This window comes from Corylus avellana, chromosome 3 (genome assembly GCF_965113065.1).
Source record: "Corylus avellana chromosome 3, dhCorAvel1.hap1.2, whole genome shotgun sequence".
NCBI classification, from domain to species: domain Eukaryota; kingdom Viridiplantae; phylum Streptophyta; class Magnoliopsida; order Fagales; family Betulaceae; genus Corylus; species Corylus avellana.
The window spans coordinates 22,008,533-22,033,334 of NC_142492.1; the positions used below are offsets into that span (position 1 = coordinate 22,008,533).

General features: G+C 36.5%; 1 pseudogene; it reads left to right on the forward strand.

The window, feature by feature from the left end:
- Positions 1 to 7,521: 7,521 nt before the first annotated feature.
- LOC148586915 (ankyrin repeat-containing protein BDA1-like) lies at positions 7,522 to 21,030 on the forward strand (annotated as a pseudogene).
- Positions 21,031 to 24,802: the final 3,772 nt, after the last annotated feature.

A 24,802-nucleotide genomic window follows, 5' to 3' on the forward strand; every position in this document is an offset into this window, starting at 1 on the left:
TTGTTGACATGGGTTTTCTGGCGTGCAGGTGGTCTAGCACGTCAGAAAATTTTCCTGACGGGGCATATTTGACGTGTTTCAGGCGTTAAAATTTTGGGTGTCAGAAACGAAAAATTTCTGACGTCCCAGATGTAACACGTCAGAATTTTCTGACTTGTCAAAATTGGCACGTCAGAAAATTGTCTGATATGTCACTTTCTAACACGTCAAAATTTTTTCTGACGTGCCAAATTTTGACACGTCAATAAATTTCCTGACGTGTCAAAATTGACACGTCAGTAATTTAAAAGTTATTAAAAAATAATAATTTTTCTTTTTTTAAAAATTTTTCTGGATTTGTTTTTTCAATTAAAAAATTTATTAATTTAAATTATTTTGCAATTAAAATAATATATATTTTTTTAATTCTTTGCTCCACCGTCGACGTTCTCCCGGCCAGCTCTCTCCCTGATCTCTTCTTTTCTCCATTTTCTGATCACTCTCTCTAGCTAGCTCTCCCTCTCTTTTTTTCTCCATTTTCTGATCACTCTCTCCAGTTAGCTCTCCCTCTCTTCTTTCCTCCATTTTCAAAAACCCAAACCCATCTTCTTTTCTCCATTTTCTCCATTTTCTGATCACTCTCTCCAGTTAGCTCTCCCTCTCTTCTTTTCTCCATTTTCTCACTCACTCTCTCTCTTCTTTCCTCCATTTTCAAAAACCCAAAACCAAAAAATCTTCAAAAAATCAAAAACTCAAATCAAAAAATCAACATAATCAAAAAATCAAAAACCCAAACGTCAAACCCAACAAATCTTCAAAAACCCAAAAAATCTTCTTATCTTCTCTTCTCCATTTTTTTTTTCTTCTTCTTCTTCTTCTTCTTCTCTTCTTTTTCTCTTCTCTTTTTCCTTTTCTTCTTCCCTCTAGAGGGAGCTGGCCGGCCGGCTGCATCTGCAAAGAGAAGAGGGAGCAAATTGAGAGAGGAACCGGAGAGAGAGAGAGAGCTCATGTGTCTGGGTAAATAAAAGAAAAGGCTAGGGAAAGTTGAATAAAAGAATAAAGGGAAAGATTAATAAAAGAATAAATTAAGGGAAAAGAAGACGAAAAGGATGAGATGTGCCAACCTTTAACACGTCAGAATCCTAATTAAAAAAACAAAAAAAAGATGAAATATATATAATATAAATAAATTTGATATATATATATTTATTTATTTATTTATTTCTGACGTGCTATTTTTAGCACGTCAGAAACTTGTATAAAAAAATAATAATAATAAAAAAAAAAAAAGAAAAAAAAAAAGATGAAATATATATAATATAAATAAACCTGATATATATATATATATATATATATATATCAACAGCAAACGTACCTCTTCAAACTGCATCAACAGCAGCTTCAGCAACACCTATAAGGCTTCCCACCATGTTATCCCAGAACCAAATTCCCTCTCTGCCTCACCCTGAGTCTTACTATTCACCGCCTGAATCTACAGATCAGCAATACCACATGCCTCCAACGCAGCACTACTCTCAGCAACCATCTCCAGCACCACACAATCATTATCACCCAGCACCTCAACTTCCCCCAATCACACAGTTAACCCAGCTGCCACCACACCTACACCCGCCTCTCAGCTTTGGCAACCCCCAAGCACATTGTCCACCTAGCCATCGTGCACCTGCCACTGCTCCACCACCCTCCCAAAATTTTTACATGGGTTCTGCCCATCAGGTGTATGATCAACCCTCCAGCAATCTTTATTCAGGGTTACCATCCAGGCACTCACAACAACCACGTCAGAAACCTGTAAATTTTTTTTTAAAAAAAAAAAATCTGATATATATATATATATTTCTGACGTGTTAAAAATAGCACATTAGAAACCTGTATAAAAAATAATAATAATAATAAAACATAAAAAAAAAAGATAAAATATATATAATATAAATAAACCTGATATATATATATATATATGAGTTGACATAAGCTGAAGGATTGAAGACATAATGATAAATTTAAACAAAGACTGCAGATAAGATTCTAGGCAGAATATGAACAGAATCTCTGGATGGATACACAAAAATATAAACATAAATATGAATATCAAATGTTGAAGATACTTCAATTGGAACTATAAATTCAAGAATATACATAATGAAAATAACATATACAAAAATAAGTACTTACGAAAATATGATGCTGTAAAAGTAGCTTGAATAAGCTTTCATTGAAAGAAACATTCTGTAATACATAGATGAAACTCTGACATACATATTGTGAGATTTCACAAATGATTAGAGAGGGAGAAAAGAAAAGAGAATTAAGTTCGGAAGAACCCGAGCTTCGTTTACAAGAGCTGAAGGAGCTTTAAATAAAAAATTAAAAGCTGAATACTGTAGAGGAATAGTGTTTTGTCGGGGTGAATAGTGCTGAATAGTGTTATGAACAGTAGCTGCTGACATGAACAGTACGGGAACAGTGGCATGAACAGTGTTAAACAGTAATGGCCGCCAAACAATAATGACCGCTAGAACAGTGACATGAACAGTGCTGTATTTGAGAATAGTGATTGCTGTATTTGGGCTTCTCTATGTCTCAATCTTCACCAAGATCGTAGGGGTCTTGGGCTTCCTAGTAAATGGGCTGTACTTGGTTTGTTGAAGAGGAGGACGAAGCTGGGCTTTGTTCTCCTTGTTCTTCAATGCCTTCAGCTTTAAGGAGAAGGCTTCTGTAAAGGTCTTTGAGGTCTTCTTTACATTGGATATGGGCCATGGCTGCTGCAATTTTTGTCTGTAGATGTGATTTGCTTGCCAAGAATTGGCTTTGAGTGGTGAAGGAAGAGAATTCTCTCTGTATTGATGAAAGTATTTTTTGAATGTTGAATTTGTCCCACCAGCGGACATATCTGTTTCTTCTGTAAATTCCTTGATCAATGGCATAATCCCATTTGAAGAGCCATAGGATTTTATATTTCTTTGCCATATGGAGCAACGAAGGAAATTGACTTTCTGCTTCATTAACTCTGTAGGCTGCAGAGAACTGCTGTAATGCATCTGCAAGTTTTGGGAGTAAAATCTCAGGAATAATCCCATGACTTTGCCACCATCTGTTGAACCAAATAGGGAGCTGACTGCTGAAGTTGTTATCAAAACAAAGATACCAAGAATGATTGTTATGATTGTTTTGATAAAGAAGTACTTTTGACCATGCTTCAATGTAATCATAGTAGTTGTATTGAACTTGGTGGCCCTGTAGGACTTTAAGATTAGCTGGGTGACCCCATTCTTTTGCTGAAATGATCTTTGTGATATGCATTTTATCAAAAATTATTCTTTTATGTTCTGGATAAAATTTGTCTGGGACAAAGTCTTTGGTAATTGATGTTGTTTGGAGTAAAATGTCTCTATAGAAATTGATGGATTTAGATGGGTGAAATGGAATGAAATTCCAGGAGGGAAATAATTCTTTACAAGATCCAAAGGATTCTTGAGATGACACCGGTCATGTTCTATAAAAAACAGGTTTTTTATATAGGTTTTTTGGAGAAACATAGATCTATTGGTATTGGTAATTGGCTGGTTGGTATAGAATTTTTGCTGCTGTATGAGTTTTGAAGAGTTCTAATGGGTAGGGATAACGGTTGCTGTAGGACATTCTACCAACTGGTAAGGGTCCGGATGACTTGGGGATGCTAAAGTGGATGAAAAAGTAGGTCCTGGGGAACCAAGAACTTCAAACTTTTTTAACATGTTAATGGGTGAACATGTGTCATAGGGGTTTACATTTCCTAGGCTCAGGACTATATGGTGACTTGGTTGTGACTTTATGAAAGGTGTTTTATTTTTGTTTTTACTAGATTGTGGCTTTTTAGCCATCTTTTCCTTGTAAAAATTCACGAGTGAGGAAATCAGGTATAAAATTTTGATCTCCTTTGATGTATTCAATATCAAAATCAAAGATGCTTAAAATTGATTGCCATCTGGCAAAAATCTATTTACTTGCTATATTTTGAACATCTTTTTCTAAAACATGTTTTGCACTTTTGCAATCGACTCGAATTAAAAATTTTTGGTTTAACAAATCACTTTGAAACTTTGAGATGCATAATACTATAGATAAAATCTCTTTTTTAATAGTACTATAATTACTTTGTGCTGAATTCCAAATTCCTGAATGGAATCAAACAATTTGTTCAAGAGAATCTGGAGAGATTTTCTGTTTGAGAATACCCCTATATCCAATGTTGGAGGCGTCTGTTTCTACAATTTTGAAAGCTTTTACGTTAGGAATGCCAAGACAGGGCAAAGTCTTGACATATTTTTTGACTTCTTAGACAATTCAAGTATGAAGATCTGTCCAAGGTGGAGGGTTGCTTTTAAGACGATCATACAATGGTTTACAATGTTTTCTAGGATTTTGATAAAATTCAGCAACATAATTTAAAGATCCTAGGAACCTTTGAAGCTGGTTTTTATTAAGGATGATATCAGGAAATTTGTCTGCAAATTGAATGGCCCAATCAATGGGTTTAACCATTCCTTGACTGATGTTGAATCCTAGAAATTTGATTTTTGTTTGAAACAAATTGATTTTTGTATGAAACAAATTGATTTTTGTAGCTGAAACAACTAAACCACTAACTTTGATGATACTGAGAAACAAATGAAGATGTTTCCAGTGGTCATCAATTGACTTTGAAAATATGAGGGCATCATCTATATAAGCAATTGAGAAATGTGCTATAGTGTCAAAGATTTCATTCATGATGTTTTGAAATTCACTTGGGGCATTTTTTAACCCAAAGGGCATGACATTCCATTCATAGTGGCCAAATAGTGTAACAAATGTTGTTTTGTATCTATCATGTTCATGGATTTGGATCTTCCAGAATCCACTTTTCATATCAAATTTTGAAAAAACATTGGCTTGACCTATTATGTTTATCAGGTCCTTTTTGTTTGGAATAGGATATCTTATCCACTGTAAGACTTTATTAAGAGGTTTGTAGTTTATTACTAATCTTGGAGCTCCTCTTTCTAATTCTGCATTTTTCTGTAGGTAAAAGGCTGAACAAGACCAAGGGTACTTGCTTTTTCTAATTATTCCCCTGTTAAGCAATTCTTTAATTTCAATTTTACAAAGTTCCATTAAATCTTGATTCATTTGGATGGGTCTAGCTTTAGTAGGAATATTTCTTTCACTGAAATCTTTTACATAAGGGAGTTTTACTATATGCTTTTTCCTATGCCAAAAGGCATTGGGGAGATCAGAACAAACTTCATTTTGTATTTTTTCTTTGAATCTTTCAATTTTCTGTAAAAGGATGTCACTTGATAGTTGTTGTTCGATTCTTTTATTTTTAATTTCTTCTTTTAGGGAGTTCAAATGCTTGCTCTTATTCTGTAAAATGTTAATTGTTTTAAAAATTGAAACTTCTTTTAACATATTGAGATCTTTAGTATGGGGTCTTTTGAAGAATTTAAATTTTACTTTCTCTCCTAAGACATCTGTGATAATTCCTTTGTGATATGTAGTAAAATGATACAAAAGACATAAAAAGGGATTTCCTAATATGACCTTTGAATCAGGCATGTTTTTTATTAAGACAAATGAAGTTTTGAAACAAACATAATCTTGACAGACATGTGCTTTAAGTAACTTGTAATCTATCTGCATTTCACTGCCATTGGCTGATGATAAATGTTCTGTAGTTTTTGAATAATATTTAGTAGGTATCATTCCTTCCTGAGTACAGTTTTAATCTGCACTTGAATCTATCAAAGCTATAACTTCAAATTCGAATTCACCATTAATGATTATTGTTACTCTAGAGTGCCATTTTTGGAAAAGGATTCTATCAATTATGTTTAAGGATTTTTCATCTGTAGTTTCTTTAAAGATTAAACTTTTGGTTGAAGATTTTGTAGATTTTTCGTTTTCTGATTCTTGTTCACTTTCAGATTGACTCTGTTCAGAAATTTTTTTTATTAATCTTTAAAATCATTACTCCTTGTTCCAATTCTTTGTTTTTGGCTTTTAAATCTTTTATTTATATTTTGATTTGATTGATTTCATGCTGTAAGTCTTGGAGGGTTACTTCCCTTTGTTTTGATTTAAATCTGTTGAGGATTTTATCAATACTAATTTGTGGTTCTATAATTTTTGTTGGTCCATTTTTTGTTTCATTTTTTAAGGTATTTGGCTTTAGTTTCTGGGTCTTCTATTCCTTCTATCAAATCAATTAGCATTTCTTCATGTTTAGTTAGTACATTTAGCTTTAGTTTTACTACATGAATCTTTGCAACCTAGTTCTATCTCTGAATTACTAGAATTTTGACTTGATGCATAATCTGTTGAGGTATTAAAAATTTCATTTTCATTGTCACTAGAATCTGAATTTCTGAGTTCTAAGATTTTATACAAACCTTCTTCTTCTTTGTTGAACATTTTTAATTGGTTGATTTTATCTTTTACTTTGCACTCATTTTTTTAATGGCTTGTTTTTCCACATTTGATGCATTTTAATTTCTTTTTATCATATTTTTCATTTTTTGGTTTTTTGTAATATTTTTGACTGTTTTCCTGACCTGACATAAGCGAGTTTAACAAATCAATATATGCTTTATATATATATATATATATATATATATATATATATATATATATATATATATATATTTTATATCAGGTTTCTGACATGCTAAAAATAGCACGTCAAAAACCTGATATATATATATATATATAAAAAAAATTAAATTGAATTTAAATTTCTTGACGTGTCAAATATTGACACGTCAGGAAATCCTGATGTGTTGATTGTAACACGTCAATAAATATTGACGTGGCACATTCAACACGTAAAAAAAAAAACATTTGTTGACGTGCCAAAAGTGTTTACTGACGTGGCAAAATTTGTTTGCCACGTTAGAAACCATTTGATTTTTTGTAGTGAATGAGGCATGCATGGAACATGAAAGGGTAAAGATTGTTGTAGCATTAATTTTTGTCTTCCATACTAATCATTTTCCTTCCACTTTCTACTAGTCATGATCGGAGTGAACAATATGGAACCAAATGTACATACGTTAAAACTCGTTGTTTGACTATCAAGGGTGGTAGGTCAATGACCCAAGGAAGTTTTTAAGTAGTCAGGGCATATATTAGAGCATGGGTTTAAATCTCCGCAATGAATAATTGCCACATATGCCTGATTAGTTTTAGCCATGCATATACCTTGGATGGGTCAGTGTATGGCTTAGTCGGATATGTGGAATCGCCTGGGTCAGGGTATGGCTCAGTCGGATTTGTGGAATCGCCTGTGGTTCCCACCATCTAGGCCTCTCCTGCATGGCTCCCAGTGGGTAGGTACTACTATGGTCATGGCCAGGTAGGATAGCTACAATTAGTTTCCCTGGCCTACCCTTTTTGCTCGAAAAAAAAAAAAAAAATCTACTCATTGCTTGAGTGACTGTGCTAGTATATATGATCCAATCGTATAAATAGAGGACACCCAATCTTCTCATTTCAGCAATAGGAATGGAGCAGAGTTTGAGGGGTGCTGCTCAGCAAAGAAGTGTTGATGCCTTGTATTCTTTGATACAGAAAGATGGATATGTTTTGGATAGGATCGATACGATTTCATTTGTTGAGACTCCTTTACACACAGCTGCATCTGCAGGGCAAACTCAATTTGCCATGGTGATTGTGAGGTTAAAGCATTCATTTGCTAGGAAGCTTAATCAAGATGGCTTCACCACAATGCACCTTGCTTTACAAAAAACACAAACCCAAGTGACACTCCTGCTACTTGATGTTGATGAAGACCTTGTTCGTGTCTAAGGAAGGGAGGGTGTGACTCACTTGCATTACGTAGCTGAAATAGGAAACGTTCATCTTTTGGCTGAATTTTTAAAAGTATGCCCTAAATCTATTGAATTTGTAACAGTTCGAAGAGAGACTGTCTTGCATATTGCCCTCAAATACAACATGTTCAATGCTTTTCAGCTCCTGTTGGGATGGCTTCGGCGGGCCTGGTTTAGATATGCCTCACTGTGGGAGAAGAATTTGCTCAATTGGCAGGATGAGGAAGGCAACACTCTATTGCAAATTGCGGTATTCAAAAATCAACCCCCAGGTAAGTAGTCTCCACTTATGTTTTCTACTAAAGAGAGCGAATAGAGTTGGTACGACCAATGAAGATATATATATATATATATATATATATATATATATATATATACCAAGGAGGGTAGGGGAGGAAGCGCAGTATGCATAAGATGCAGGGGATAGGGGAGAGTGATGTACGTGCATATAGATAAATTAAATCAAAGCAAATAAAACCGACCAAGGAGGCGGTATGACAGTTGATAAATAAAGATATAAAAGACAGGAGATAAGATAAACAAATCTCGATAAAAAACTCGTTAAGGAGTTTAAAATCGTTACAGATTAAAGATAGGCTTACAAAAGAAAGCGTTAGTGCTTACTGAAGTAAGAGGCAGAAGACAGGGGAATGGCAAGATAGTTCTTGAGGGAGAGTACTGAAGGACTCTAGAAAACCTCTCGAAAAACCACTGCCTTACAATGGGGGAGGGGAGCCCGTTATATAGGCTGAGCATAAAGCATAAAACAAATTACAATCAATTACAAAACAGTAAAAGCTGGCGCCGCGTCAGTGCGGTCACATGTGAACAGTAGAGGCACGTTCGATGCCAATCTTGAACAGTGAAAGTCGCCAATCATGAACAGTTGCTGTCGGCACTGTAGTGTCGGCAGACAAAACATGAACAGTGAAGTGAACAGTGCGTCTGAACAGTAATCCTGTACAGTGTTGTCCGTACAATGAACAGTAAAAGTGAACAGTGATTTTGCACAGTAACTTCGAAGACAATCTGAACAGTGACCCGTTTGAGATCACCAAACTTCTTTGCTGTCGTTATGGACAGTGAACTGAATACGACTCGTCAGTGGAATAGTTCCAGTTCTTTTTCTTGGGAACTTTGTGGTCGTTAGGGACCAAAATAGGAGCCGTCAGAGGCCTTTTCACATATCTTCAATCCCAGGATAAGGATAATATTCTTGAGTATCCTCATAGTAGGGATTCTGGAGGGGATTCAAGAGGGATTTCTTCTGGGAGATGCAGACTTTTCGTCTTCTTCGTCGTTGTCAAAATCATCATCAAGGGCAGCAAGAAGGGCTTTAATCTTCTCTTTTTTGGAGGAAGATTTCTTCTTGGAGGAACTGGATGAAGGGGAAGAAGCAGGAGAAACTTCTTTTTCTTCTTTTGGAGAAGAAAATATACTGGGGGTGACAAGGAGAGGGGGTTTAGCCATTAGTGGCTGGGCCTTAAGGGCCTGAGACATGCTTTTGACAGAGAGGACAATGTCATCAGTTAGTGAGCATTTATCCCACCATTTGATAAACCATTGTCGTTGAATCTTGTCATCTGACAGGTGGTAATTTCATTTCAGAATCCATGGAATTTTGTATTTATTGACAAAATAAAGAATAGTTGGAAACTTGGCACCATAAGAATCAACTTTGTAGCTGTTCTTAAATAGTTGGAAAGCTTCAACTAGCTGGAGGGGGAGGATATCAGGAATCAAACCAAATTGGTTCCACCATCTGGCGAACCAAAGGGGAAAGATACCGGTAAAGTTCTTATCAAAATTAACAAACCAAGAATGATCAAAGACAGAGGTTTGATAAAGTAAGAATTTAAACCAGGCATCAACATAATCATAGTAGGTACAAGGAATTGAAAATCCGTTAAGGGATCTCGTGACAGAGGGATGGTTACCCCATTCCTTTTCAGATATAATCCGTTTGAAATAGACACTATGATAAAGTATCTTATTTGGATTAATCCTATCAGGAATAGATTTGAAAGAGACGGAGTTAGTCTATTTTAAGACAGCTGAATAGAAAGCCAAATTTTTCTGAGGATGTTCAGGAATCCAATGAAAATTTGGAGGGAAGTAGGAGACAGCAATATCTCTGGGAGATTTAGAGGAAGCAGAACAATTTAGTTCGACAAAGAACAAGTTATGGAAATAAGGGAGAATTATGTAATCCGACTTTAAGGTAGACGTTTTATCATACCTTAAGAAGGGATTTTTGGGTTTATCAGAAAAGGGATCATAAGAGGAGGCAAGCGTACTTGAGTACGTCATTTGGGAATCATAAGAAGGAGCAAAGGGAGCAAATCTGTTGGTTATGGCAACAGATGAAATTGGCAGGGAAGAAGCAAGGGGGGAGGATTCTGACTTTATAGTCAGGGCTTTAGGAACAGTTTTCTCTTTATCTTTTTTGCTGGCCATGGTGGCATTGCAAAAATTCAAAAGGAAAATAATTAAAATCAAAAAGGTGAAAACCTTTATAAAATATATGCAGAATAACGTTAAAATTATTCTTTGTAAAACAGAAATAATAATATGCGCCATATGACAGGGATAGGTATGAACAAAGAATTCTGGGTAAACACGACCGTCAGGGGGGTGTTTAGACAAGACAAAATTCTGATGGTAATTGGGTCCTCATCCATTTCTAGATCTAAGGACTGCCTAAACTTAATATCCAACCTATTAACATCAATTTCAAATTTTGACGCAAAAGGTATTTGAATATTAACATCAAATTTAACAGTTGAAACACCAATTTCGTTAACTGAAAATGGATAAAGTAAAGCAAGAAAAGGCATACCAAGAATTACCTTTTCACCCATGTTTTTGACAAGCACAGTGGCAATATGAAAATGAATATTATCAAAACAGATATATGCATTTTTTAATTCAAAATCAATGTGCAATTTGCTTCCACTGGCTGAATACAACCGTTGTGTGGATTTTTCAAAGTATTTGCTAGGAATGAAACCTTCTTGAATGCAATTTAAATCAGATTCGGAATCAATCAAAGCAAAAACATCAAAAGAATAATCAGGAGAAATGGTAATTCTGACATTTGAATACCATCTCGGAGGGACAAATTTGCTGATCATACTGACAATCTTAATCTCATTGGACAAAGATTTATGACAGGATTCTTCATCATCATGCTCAGAAGTATTTTCGTTATCAGAAATACTTCCAGGAAAAATTTGTTTAAGATTTAAAAGCAAAAGCTTTTGTTGTAAATCTTTATTTTCATGATTGACATTTTGCAAAGCAATTTGCAAGTTGACAATATCTTTCTTGATGGTACTAATCTCATGCTGCAAGTCTAAGATAGTAACTACCTTGGATTTTTGTTTTGAAAATCGTTTTAAGGTATCCTCAAGAGATATAGTGCCGACAGGTTTTTCAACAACATCTTTTGTCATGAGTTTCTTAAGTTTTTTAAGATATTCTTCTTTCAAATCAGGGTTTTCAATTTTTGAAATCAAGGTAAGAAGCAAATCTTCTTGTTCTTCTGATTTCGTTAAAACAGAGCAGGTTTTTGAATTGCAGTAGGCATCAGTGCAACCAATTTGAAAACAGTTTTAGAAATTTCTAAGGCAAATCAATATTCAAAATCAGAGGATTCTAGAAGATCATTATCAGAAGAATAATCTGAAAAGGCATTGTTTTGAAAAATTCTAAAGATTTTTTGCTTTTCATCATCATTGATGTTTAAACCATTAATTTCTTTTTTAATCTTTTTGGGAGGCTTTGGGCACTTGTCAGCATAGTGTCCTGTTTCTCCACAATTGAAACATCTATTTTTTGAAAAATATTTTTCAAATTTAGATTCTTTACTCCGTTTAGGAGGAGGTTTAGAAAATTTAGGTTTATTAAATTTTCTTCTCTTGTTACTATTGTAATATGGAGGGGATGATTTCATGAGAGCTTTAGACTTCTTCCTATGCGTTTTGGAGGGAGCCATCGGAGGTAATCCAAACTGTTCACAGAAATTTTCCATTTCATATTTAGCTTTCTTGGCATTTTTAAGCTGCTGTCTGATCATCTTTTGATCGATGCACATCTTAATACCAAGTTTTTTGACAGTTGAAAACAAATCACCATAAGTTAAATTTTCAAAATCAATGAGACCAGTGTCGGTACTGATCAATTCATCTTTGACTTTGTGAGCAAATAATGAAGGCAATCCGTCAATGAATTTTTCTTTCCAATAAGGTTTTTGACTATCAAGTCTAACTATGACACGGGAAAGAAAGACATCTTGATGCCATCTATAGTCAGACATAGTAGGGCATCGAAGATTGTTCAAATAATCATAAATACGGGAAGTGATATTGGAAGGAGTTCCGACAAAATGTTTGATAATTGTATAGATCAGGGAGTTAACGCCATCAGGTTCACCTATACCAATTTTTTCATCGAAAATGGGCAATCCTTCTTCATCACTCTTTACTGCTTTCTTGACCTGATCTCTTCGATCTTCAGTGAGATAATTATCCCACCAATTTGTCAGAGTACCAGAAAATCCAGTAGCAAGTAAATCCACAATATCAGCTTGGCTTTTATTGTGATTCGTGAGATAGGCATTAGCAACCATGGACATATGATTCATCTTATTGAGCAATTCTTGCTCAGATAAACCGTCAATATTCCATTCATACAATTTGTCAGCAGACACAGAGAATTGAGATTGGAGAAACCTTTCCTCAAATTGTAAATCAGGAGGAGTAGGTTTGGAATAAAAATTCTTTGTAAGATTGAAGGGTTTAGATTCGTCATAGATCCTTTGGAGTTTTGGCTCCATTTCAATCTTTCCAAAGTTTTGTTCAAGAATTCTGATGTCAGAATCAGTGGATTCTTGAGAAAAAGTTTCAGAATCAGAAGATGAAACTTTTTTGATAACAAAATTTTGTCCAGAAGAACTGGCACGAGCATTAGTCAATTCAGAAAGCAATTTGTTGACTTTCTCAAGGTTCATTTGAGAAGTCGTTTTCAAACCAGAGGATTTTGACAAATTAGGGAGAGAAATTAGAGGTTTTTCAATCTTTGGAGGGACAGAGGAATCTTTTGAATCAGAAAAGAGAGAGAGGGAAGTTTCTCTTCGATACGATCCAATTGTTGCCCTAAAATATGCAAAGATTGGGCACAAAAATTGTTTTGTTCGATAATTTTCCTATCGTTAGTAATAGGATCCTTATCTGGAATTTTAAAAGGAGAACATTTGACAACAATTTTGTTGACATCAAGAAGAGTGTTTTTAAGAGGAGGATGAGAAGATTTGATGACAGTTTTATCTTCTTTGACAAAATTCTTTTTGACAACATTCAAAACATTATCGACAGGGAAATGTTTTTGAAGATAATCAAAAAACAAAATATGTTTTTGGGACTCAATCATCATCTCAGTCCATTTGACCTTGATGAGATCTTGTTCCTTGGAAGAATATTTGGCACGAAAAGCATGCCGAAGAGCAGGATTTTCTTTTGACAAAGCAGGCCAATCAATGACAAAAAAGAAATCATTGACTGGGGAGGTGGAAGTGATGACATTACATTGATGAGGAGCAGTGGGAAGAGGAGCATCAAAATCAGAAGCAGAAGGAGAAGTAGATCTACCTTCGTCATCCGTTTGGGGATGATTTCTAGTAGAGTAAAAAGCAGAAGAAACTTGGGAATCGGTAGAAATTCCTTTGAGTTTCAAATCAGGGTTAACCTGACAAAGAGGAGGAGAGGAGTTAAGTGACGCGTCCACATCTTTATCATGACGACGAAATCCTTCTGAGGTTGTTGAACCCGCAAAAGAATTCCTTCATTCGTTAACCAACAGAGGCCTTTCGTACAGGGGTCTTTCGATCCTACTAGAAAGTCCTAAATCAGAAAAATTGATTTTGACAGATCCATCCATATATTGTTGGATGTAATCAAGATTAGAGGCATCTTGCTCAGAAGATAGGCTTATCTGCCTCCTTGGTCGGTTTTATCTGCTTTGATTTAATTTATCTATATGCATGTACATCACTCTCCCCTATCCCTTGCATCTTATGCATACTGCGCTTCCTCCCCTACCCTCCTTAGTATCAGAGCCATAAGAGTTCCGGTCTCTTTGCTGCTTGATGTACACCCTGCTCTCCTTTGAACCCCCTGAGTATAGTCTTGCTCTCCTCCTCTTTGCTTACCCCCTGTTAACCTTTCTCTGTGTCGAGATCCTAGCTGTTGGTTGGTAGTCCACCACCCCGTCAGTGCAGTTTGCCTACCACCCCGTTACTATAGTTGTCGAGGTACCTGTAAGTCCCGCTTAAGCCTGGGTTTGGCATCTAGGGCGTGAAGAAGAGACTGTAGAGAGTAGCCAAGGGTATGTGTAGCGCTGTTTCGCGGCCAAGGGTATGTGTGGATAAACCTAGCGTCTAGGAAGGACATGCTTAGGAAGTTTACCCAGTGAGTGAGTACCTAGGATGAGATCCTTTAAGACTTTACCTAGTGTGTAATTTTGAGTTTAGTTTGTGTGTCAAAATGTGGAGATCTAATTCTTCTGTTAGCTCTAATTCCAGTTTGCCACCGGACGTGGTTAACTTCGAAAATTTTTCTGTCAAATCTGATAATAATTTATGTTTTGATAAATGGAACATCCCTAAGCTGGACGCTAAGGATGTTTACACTACTTCTTGGTTTAAATCTTCTTTTAAATCTCAATTTTCTGTCAAAACTGTCGAACAAACCTTTGCTATTACCGGCAAAGATCAAACTATAACCCTATTCAACAAGAGGTTCATTAACGACTCTCTTGCTAAAGGTTATAAGTTTTTGCATGTTGGTTGTGTTCAAGTTGCTGTCAAGCCATTGACTCGACTTGGAATTAATGCTTCTGTTTTGCTTTGCTTGCGTGACGCAAGATTTCTTGATTTTAAGACCAGTATTCTTGGAATGATTCAATCTTCCTTGTTTGTTGGTCCTGTCCATTTTGATGTCTTTCCCAACATTTCTCTTGCTTTGTCTGATTTGCATATTTTGAAAGCTCTGACGTTTAATATTCTGTCTTTTGGTTATAACATGGAAGAAGGTAGCAGGCCCCTTGCTATCATCTATCGTGTTTATTATAAATTGATGAAGACAAATCTAGATCCACAAGCTGTGATCAAGAATCCAGGTGAATCAACTTTGTTAATTCAAAGTTCTACTCAGAATGCGAAGATCAAAACTCCAAAAATGATTCGCTGGGATGAGATTGACCTCCCCAACGAGTGGCTTTTGGAAGGTGTTGCAAAACCTTCTCGAGTAGTAAACGATGCCTCTAATCTTGATTACATCCAACAATATATGGATGGATCTGTCAAAATCAATTTTTCTGATTTAGGACTTTCTAGCAGGATCGAAAGACCCCTGTACGAAAGGCCTCTGTTGGTTAACGAACGAAGGAATTCTTTTGCGGGTTCTACAACCTCAGAAGGATTTCGTCGTCGTGATAAAGATGTGGATGAGTCTCTAAACGACTCTCCTCCTCTTTGTCCGGTTAACCCTGATTTAAAAATGTCTGATTTGAAACTCAAAGGAATTTCTACCGATTCCCAAGTTTTTTCTGCTTTTTACTCTACTAGAAATCATCCCCTAACGGATGACGAAGGTAGATCTACTTCTCCTCCTGCTTCTGATTTTGATGCTCCTCTTCCCACTGCTCATCATCAGTGTAATGTCATCACCTCTACCTCCCCAATCAAAGATTTCTTTTCTGTCATTGATTGGCCTGCTTTGTCAAAAGATTTTTTGTCAAAAGAAAATCGTGCTCTTCGGCATGCTTTCCGTGCCAAATATTCTTCCAAGGAACAAGATCTCATCAAAGTCAAATGGAATGAGATGATGATTGAGTCCCAAAAACATATTTTGTTTTTGATTATCTTCAAAAACATTTCCCTGTCAATAATGTTTTAAATGTTGTCAAAAAGAATTTTGTCAAAGAAGATAAATCTATCGTTAAATCTTCTCATCCTCCTCTTGAAAATACTCTTATTAATTGCAAAAAGGTCATTGTCAAATGTTCTCCTTTTAAAACCCCAGATAAGGATCCTATTACTAACGATAGGAAAATTATCGAACAAAACAATTTTTGTGCTCAATCTTTGCATATTTTAGGACAACAGATGGATCGTATCGAAGAAAAACTTTCCTCTCTCTCTTCTGATCCACAAGTTTCCTCTGTTCCTCCAAAGATTGAAAGATCCTTGATTTCTCTCCCTAATTTGCCAAAACCTTCTGATTTGGAAAAAACTTCTCAAATAAACCTTGAGAATGTCAACATATTGCTTTCTGATTTGACTACTGCCCGAACCAATTCTTCAGAACAGAATATTGGCAATTTTCAAAATTCTTCTCAAGAATCCACTGATTCTAACGTCAGAATTCTTGAACAAAACTTTGGTAAGATTGAAATGGAGCCAAAAGTCCAAAGGATCTTTGACGGATCCGTCAATCCTACGAAAGATTTTGAACCTGCTCCTCCTGATGAGATTGACCATGATTGTATTAGTAATTGTTCTGTTCTGACCAAATCTGAAGAACAAAATAATGCTAAAACATCTCCTGAAAATCCTTTGGAAAAAATTTCAAAACAGAAATCCAAAGTAGTTACAATCTTTGATTTAAAATACGAGATTCGTAACATCAGGAAAGATATGGTTAACCTAAAAAGGGATAAGCAACTTCCTGTTTCTAATAATGTTCATTTTGTCAACTTGATCAACAAGGTTGTTCCTCCCAAATGGCAGTCTAAAGTGCATATCATTGTCTCTCCTGATTTTACCCTTGATGTTGTTGCTTTGATTGATTCTGGTGCTGATTTGAATTGTATCCAAGAAGGATTGATTCCCAGCAAATATTTTTGAAAAATCCACAGAACGGTTGCATTCAGCCAATGGAGAAAAATTGAACATCAAGTATGAGTTAAACAATGTCCATGTTTGTCAAAACAATGTTTGTTTTCATATTCCTACTGTTTTGGTCAAGAACATGACTGATAAAGTCATTCTTGGTCTGCCTTTCATTGCCATGCTTTACCCTATAACAATTGATGACACTGGTGTCTCAACTGTTAAAATGGGATTTGAAGTGAAATTTCCTTTTGCTTCAAAATTTGATATTGATGATAGTTGTTTAAATTTGGTCTCTGCCAAACATAAACAACTTAATTTTCTCAAACAAGAATTAAGGTACAAAAAGATTGCTGAACAACTCTCTGACGAGCTTTTGCAATAAAAAGTTTCTGCTTTTAATACCTTGATTGTTGACTCTGTTTGCTCTGAACGTCCTAATGCTTTTTGGCATAGGAAAAAGCATATTGTTTCTTTGCCTTAAATGAAAGACTTTTCTGAAAACAAAATTCCAACTAAAGCTAGGCCTATTCAAATGAAGATCGAAACTTTAGAATTTTGTTAAAAAGAAATTGCTGATTTACTTGCTAAAGGTATTATTTGTAAGAGTAAGTCTCCTTGGTCTTGTGCTGCTTTTTATGTCATGAAAAATGCCGAGTTAGAAAGACGTGCTCCAAGGTTAGTCATTAACTACAAGCCCCTCAATGATGTGTTAGAGTGGATTAGGTATCCTATCCCCAATAGGAAGGACCTGGTCAGTCGTCTTAATGACGCTGTTGTCTTCTCTATGTTTGATATGAAGTCAGGATTTTGGCAAGTCCAGATTAAGGATAGTGATAGGTACAAAATGGCCTTTACTACCCCCTTTGGACACTATGAATGGAATGTCATGCCTTTTGGTTTGAAAAATGCCCCGAGTGAGTTCCAGAATATCATGAACGATATTTTCAACCCATTCAGCCATTTCACTATTGTCTATATTGATGATGTCCTTGTTTTCTCAAAGTCCATCGATGAACACTGGAAACATTTGAAATCGTTTCTAGAAACCATCAGATATAACGGGCTTGTTGTTTCTGCCAAAAAGATCAAACTCTTCCAAGATAAAATCAGATTTCTTGGGTTTGATATTTCCAAAGGTCAAATTCGTCCTATTGACAGGGCAATTCAGTTTGCTGACAAATTCCCTGATGTCATTACTGAGAAATCACAACTGCAACGATTTCTTGGTTCTTTGAATTATATTGCTGATTTCTATAAGGATTTGCGAAAACATTGTAAACCTTTATTTGAAAGGTTACAAGGCAATCCTCCTCCCTGGTCTGATATTCATACTTCTCTTGTCAAAGAAATTAAGATCCATGTCAAAACTCTTCATTGTTTAGGCATCCCTTCTGATAATTCTTTCAAAATTGTTGATACTGATGCCTCTGAAATTGGATTTGGAGGTATTCTAAAACAAGTTGTTTCCCCAGGGTCTAACCCAGAATCCCCCGAACAAATTGTTCGATTCCATTCTAGATCCTGGAATTCTGCGCAGGTTAATTATAGTACTATTAAGAAAGAAATTGAAAGGAATGAATGAGCCGTCAAAGGATCATCCGGGGAATCAAGAGGAATAGAAGCTCTAGGCTTCAAAACAGAATTAACCTTTTCCTTTCCCTTTTTGCTGGCCATTGTGGCTCTGCAAGAATTCACGGGTAAGAAAATCAGGTATAGAATTGTTTGAGCCTTTAATGTATTCAATATCAAAATCAAAAACACTTAAAATGGCTTGCCATCTGGCAAAAATTTGTTTTGATGCAATACTTTCAACCTCTTTTTTCAAAATATATTTGCCAGATTTACAATCGATACGCAAAAGAAATTTTTGGTTGAGCAAATCAGATTGAAATTTAGTAATACATAAAACAACAGAAAGAATTTCTTTCTTAATAGTACTATAATTAACCTGCGCCATCTGTTTTCCTCTGAAGATCTTTCCAGAACTCCTAGGGAATTAGCTCTTAATTATTTTCCTGCTCATTTTCATTGGATCCCTGAACATCCTTTGAAAGATTTGTCATTTTTCACTGATATATTAATTCAAACCAAATCTGTCAAATTTCGACCTATTGCCAAAAAAGACAATCCTCAAATGATTGTTGGGACCATTGCCTATATTGTCAAATTCATTTCTGTCGAAGAATGGGGCTCCCACCCCTCTCAACTTCTTCCCTCTTCCAATTCTCAAATTCCTTATTCATATTATGATTATGTTAACGCCTGGTTTCGTTTTATGTTCTTCCAGAACCCTGAGTCCAAGCACTTCTGGTTCATTACTTTTGATGAAAACTTTAATTGTCTTCTCCCCGCATGGTTTAAACAATGGTGGGACCATTTTGGCATAACCATTGATGTTCTTCCCTCTCCTCTTGTCTATGCTTTTCACCTGTTTTCCTCTCACGTCGCCTGTAAAGGTTTCGTTGAGCATTTTAACCCTATCTTTCCCCCCATGCTCTATTTTTCAAAAAAATTCAGAATTCCTTGGTTCCTCAAGTGGAAATATGTCAGAAATCATGAAAAGATTGAGAGACATCGGTTCCAATGCAAAACTTGGGAAATGTCCCCCAAGATTGAACCCATTGTCAAAAAAGTTGAATTAATGACTCGAAGATATGATGCCATTGTGCCAGTCACAACACCTCCTCCTCTTCCCCCAGTTCCTAAATATTCTTCCAAGAAGAAACAATGGGTTCAGACTTACCTTGACTCTATTGATTCTATTGATGATGACGAAGAATAGTTTGGGATACAATTGCTTCAGACTAGCCACTAACGGTTAGCTCCTGGTTCTCCTATTTGGTCCCTAACAACCACTATGTTCCCAGAGAAAAAAGAATTGAACCATTCCATTGACGGGTCGTTCACAGTTCACTAGTCATAACGCCAGCAAAAGAAATTTGTGATCTCAAACGGGTCACTATTCAGATTGTTTTCGAAGTTACTGTGCAAAATTACTGTTCATTGTCCAGACGACATTGTGCAGGATTACTGTTCAGACGCACTGTTCACTTCACTGTTCAAGTTTTGTCTGCCGACAGCAACTGTTCCAGATTGGCGACTTTCACTGTTCACATGTGACCGCACTGATGCGGCGCCAGCTTTTACTTTATTGTAATCAATTGTATTTTGTTTTATGCTTTGTAATCAGCCTATATAACGGGCTCCCCTCCCCCATTGTAAGGCAGTGGTTTTTCGAGAGGTTTTCTAGAGTCCTTCAGTACTCTCCCATAAGAACTATCTTGCCATTCTCCTGTCTTCTGCCTCTTACTTCAGTAAGCACTAACGCTTTCTTTTGTAAGCCTATCTTTAATCTGTAACGATTTTAAACTCCTTAACGAGTTTTGATATATATATATATATATCAAAATTGTAAGGTTACTGTATATATATATATATATCTTAACGTGCAAAGGGTTACTGTAAGGTTTTAATTACAGAAACATGTGAAAATATATTTTCCTCCAATAATTTTACTTCAACTTCTGGTTGGGATATTTTGTGTTAATTTGTTTTTTTTTTTATTTTTATTCTCCTTAATTGATATCATTTGCTTTTATTTTTGTTTTTTTTTTTCAAGTTTGCTTTAGTGTTTGGGGGGTTGAATAGTATATATATATAGGCTATTATGCATTGATGAGATCATGATTATGCATCTTTATATATATCTTGCATATTGTTCGACTATTATTGAATTTTAGGTCCTTCTTCCATTGTAAACTTGATGTAAGTGCCAAGAATTCAGGGGGTTTTACAGTGTTTGACCTATTACAAGGGCACACACGAGACAAGCACACCCAACAAATCAAGGACATGCTATGTCGTGCCAGATGTTTTAGTATTTTGCATCTTCCGAGAATTGAGTCTCTTGTAGATTACTTGAAATCTCCAGTCAGATTTGACAAGAAGATATACATATTATTCTTCAGTCAAAGAACAAAAATGAAAAATGACACGCGCAATATTTTGTTGGTGGCTGCTGCGTTGCTTGTAGCAGTCACCTTCCAAGCAACGGTGAACCCTCCTTGAGGAGTTTTGCAAGAGGACTGCCCTCCGCTTCCTACAACCAATAACTCCAATAGTATTGCCCCGACCTCACACCATGTGGGCCAAACAACCATGGGTTTAGCCCGTTTCATTGTACTTTCGATTTTAAATCTGACATCCTTTTGTGTAACGATCTTTACAATATACGTCCTCCTGCCAGGTGGTTTTAGAAGTGGACTGTTTAGCATACCCCTATATAAATAAAAAGGGGTAAAAAGTGGTTTTAGGAGTTTTAGAAGAAAGAGAAAGAGACAGAGTGTGTGTGTAAGGAAGAAGAGAGGCGTGAACTGTAAAGTGAACCCTCAGTGGTTAAATTGCTAAAAACAATATATATATATATACACCCGGTTCCGGTTTCCCGGTTTTTACCGGGTGCCAAAAACCGGGACCGGAATCGGGGTCCCGAATTTTTATTTTTTTTTTGCAACTGGAACTGGAACCAGGAAACAACCGGAACCGCTTTCCGTGTAATTTTTGACAGCCCTACTGTCGGCAACATTCTTGCAAGATTTTGGGTACTCGTCCCACATGCTTTCGCCGGTCAAAAAACGTGTTGGCCATTCTCTACCCATTCCAGTGATCCTCGTTGGTCAGAGGACACCATCTACATCAGTGTGGTACTCGTTTGGTCAGAGCCCACTCCGATCAGTACCCAAATTCTGATTCAGTGGCATTGTGCAGCCGGTTTCATCACTCCCGTCGAACGCCCAAGCCGTAGCAAGCCCACCACTTTGTGTTGTCAGATTTGCCCCACCCATCCCTCAGTTTCTCCGTTGGTTCAAATTTTTTTCTGCTGGATCTGTTGATTGCTGTAAGACAAGAAGAAAAGAAAAATTGCTCTCGGGAGGGTCAATTTTTTTTTTTTCCACTGTGGTTAAACACTCTGCACAAGAAAAAGCAATTGCTTCTGGGTAAATCACTGTCAGCAGGTGCTTTCATTCCTAACCCACTATCCTTTTTTCTTTTTTTAATTTATTTAATTATTTTTATTTGTTGTTACTCATTTTGTTTTGACTTTTAGACCTAGCCCAATTCTTACATTGAACAATTTTTTTTAAGCCCATCTACACAAACCAATACACTTCCATGTCTTTCATGTCATAAACTACAGGTAGTTTAGCCATCCTCCCTAAGCTATAGATCGTTTAGTGTTCCCTTCAACGAAAAAAAAAAAAAAACCATAGTCTTCAACATGACTGAAACCACACCTTCTATCATTTCCATACCTCCCTCCCAAGATCCCAATCATCATCTATACCTCCACCACTCCGATCACCTTGGTGTAGTATTGGCATCTCATCTCTTAATGGAGAAAATTATCAAACTTGGAACCGGGCAATCATTATGGCTCTCAGCGCCAAGAACAAGCTCGAATTCAATGATGGGACCATCTCTTCACCAATGACCTCCTTTGAAGATTATCCGCAATGAAGCGGTTGCAACAATATGGTAAAATCTTGGTTATTAAATTCCATTTCTAATGACATTTGCGCTAGTGTTATTTATTGCAACCTTACGAGCGACATTTGGTTGGATCTTAAAGAGCGATTTTCTCAAGTGAATGGTCCTCGCATGTTCCAACTAGAGCAAGATATCAGCACCCTCGTTCAAGGCACCATGCTTATCGCCACATACTTCACAAAACTCAAAGGGTTATGGGATGAATTATCAGCACTTTAGCCCAGCTCTCTTTGCACCTGTGGTGCACTAAAGGAGGGCCTTAAACTACAGCAATGTCAACGTACTATCAAGTTCCTCATGGATCTCAATGAGTCATATGCAGCTGTTCGGGGACATATCCTCTTGATAGAACCATTGCCTTCAGTCAGTCCTGCATATGCCTTGGTCCTTCAAGAGGAACGCCAACGCAGCATTACCATCCCACCCACCATTGAGGACATTGCCTTGGCTGCAAAAGGCAATCTACCATCATGGAAGGACAACCGATATGGCTTTCAGAAGAAGGAAAGACCGAAATGCACTTATTGCGGTCGTGATGGTCATACTACTGAGCGGTGCTACCAACTTTACGAATTCCCTCCTACTCATCGCAAGATTGACTCAGGCTTAGGCTCTAGTCTTAAGCCCCATGCTCATCAGGTTTCCAATACCAACAGTTTTCCTTTTACACCTGATCAATGCCAACAGCTCCTTGCAATTTTGAATAATGTCACTCCATAATAGTCCATGGCCCACCAAGCAAGTAGTACCGAACCATCTCTATCAGGTACGTCTTCTGTCTTATCTGATGATTCATTATGGATTCTTGATAGTGGTGCTACTGATCATATGGTATGTTCTCCCACTGCCTTGACCCAGTCCTATCCTATTCATGGTCGTACTATCTAATTACCTGATGGCTCATATGCTTCCGTAACTCACATTGGATCTGTGACTTTTTCCCCATCACTCATCCTTCATAATGTCCTTTGTGTTCCTACTTTTCATTTTAACCTGATCTCTATGCGTACACTATGTAGGACATTGCATTGTCTCATTATTTTTTCTTCTAATTTTTGTTTCATCTAGGACCTTCGCTCGATGAAGATGATTGGTCTGGGCACTAAGCAGGATGGCCTATATTACTTCACCAACACGAGACCCTCACGGTGTCAAGTGGCAAAGTCAACCCCACAGCTTTGGCATCGCCGATTAGGTCACCTCTCCAATAAAGTTTTGTCATTTCTTTCCAATAATGTATCTGAAATTTGTAGTTCAAATTCAGAACAATGTTTTGTTTGTCCTCTAGCTAAGCAAACACGTATTCCATTTCCAACTAGTCAAATTTATTCTATTGCACCTTTTGCATTAATACATGTTGATATTTGGGGTGGTTACCGCACATCGTCCATTAATGGGGCACATTATTTTCTGACCATTGTTGATGACTACACCCAATGTACATGGGTATATTTGATGCAACACAAATCTAAGGCTCGCTTTCTTCTACAATCCTTCATTAACCTTGTCGAGAACCAATTCTCAACTACCATCAAAATTATTCGTAGTGACAATGGCTCTGAATTCAATATTCTATCCTTTTATTCTAACAAAGGAATCATCCATCAGACCAGTTGTGTCTCTACTCTCCAACAGAATGGAGTTGTTGAACGTAAGCATCGTCACCTTCTCAATATGTCCCGAGCCTTACTCTTTCAAGCCCACTTACCCACACGTTTCTGGAGAGACGCTATCCTTTCCCCTACCTATTTGATCAATAGAACCCCTACCCCCCTCCTATCTGGAAAATCTCCATATGAGAAGTTACACAATTCGAAACCTCAATACAATCACTTACGAGTTTTCGGTTGTTTATGCTTGCTTCCACTCATTCACAAAATCCATCAAAATTTGACTCTCGTGCCATACAATGTGTCTTCCTTGGTTATCCTTGATAAGCGCCGAATGTTGCACATTCAAGCCCCTTAATTTGCATATGTTAATTCCTTAGCGTTGTTATTTGTTTGATTTTGTTTTGTTTTTGTGTTTTCAGGTTATAAATCAAGATGCAATTAATTCCATTGATTTTGGGCTTAAAAGCACACTTTGAGAAGACCTATAAGATATGGTTAAACTTAACCAATCATGGTTAAGTTTAAATCAAATAAAGAAAAGGATTAATTCGGAATTTCTCAAATTGGAGTCAAAATCGGATTGGATTCAATTTTGGATTCTGCATACGTCTTGGTATTTTGGCCATAACTTTTAGCTCAAATATCTGATTGAGGTGATTCAAGCGGCACTGGAAAGCTAACTCAAATTTCTACAAATCATTGTGAAATAGCATTTTCCTAATTCGGAGCACCACATTGCCAAAATCGCCCCACAAGATAGGAACGCAATTCTGGGCGAATCCTATTCCGATTTGGACTTAGGTTTTCTTTATCCTAATTGGACTTGGACTTAAATCTCCGAAATTTCTAGGTTTCCTAGGGCTTCTAGGACTGGCTTGCTCCCTATAAATAGACCCTTAACC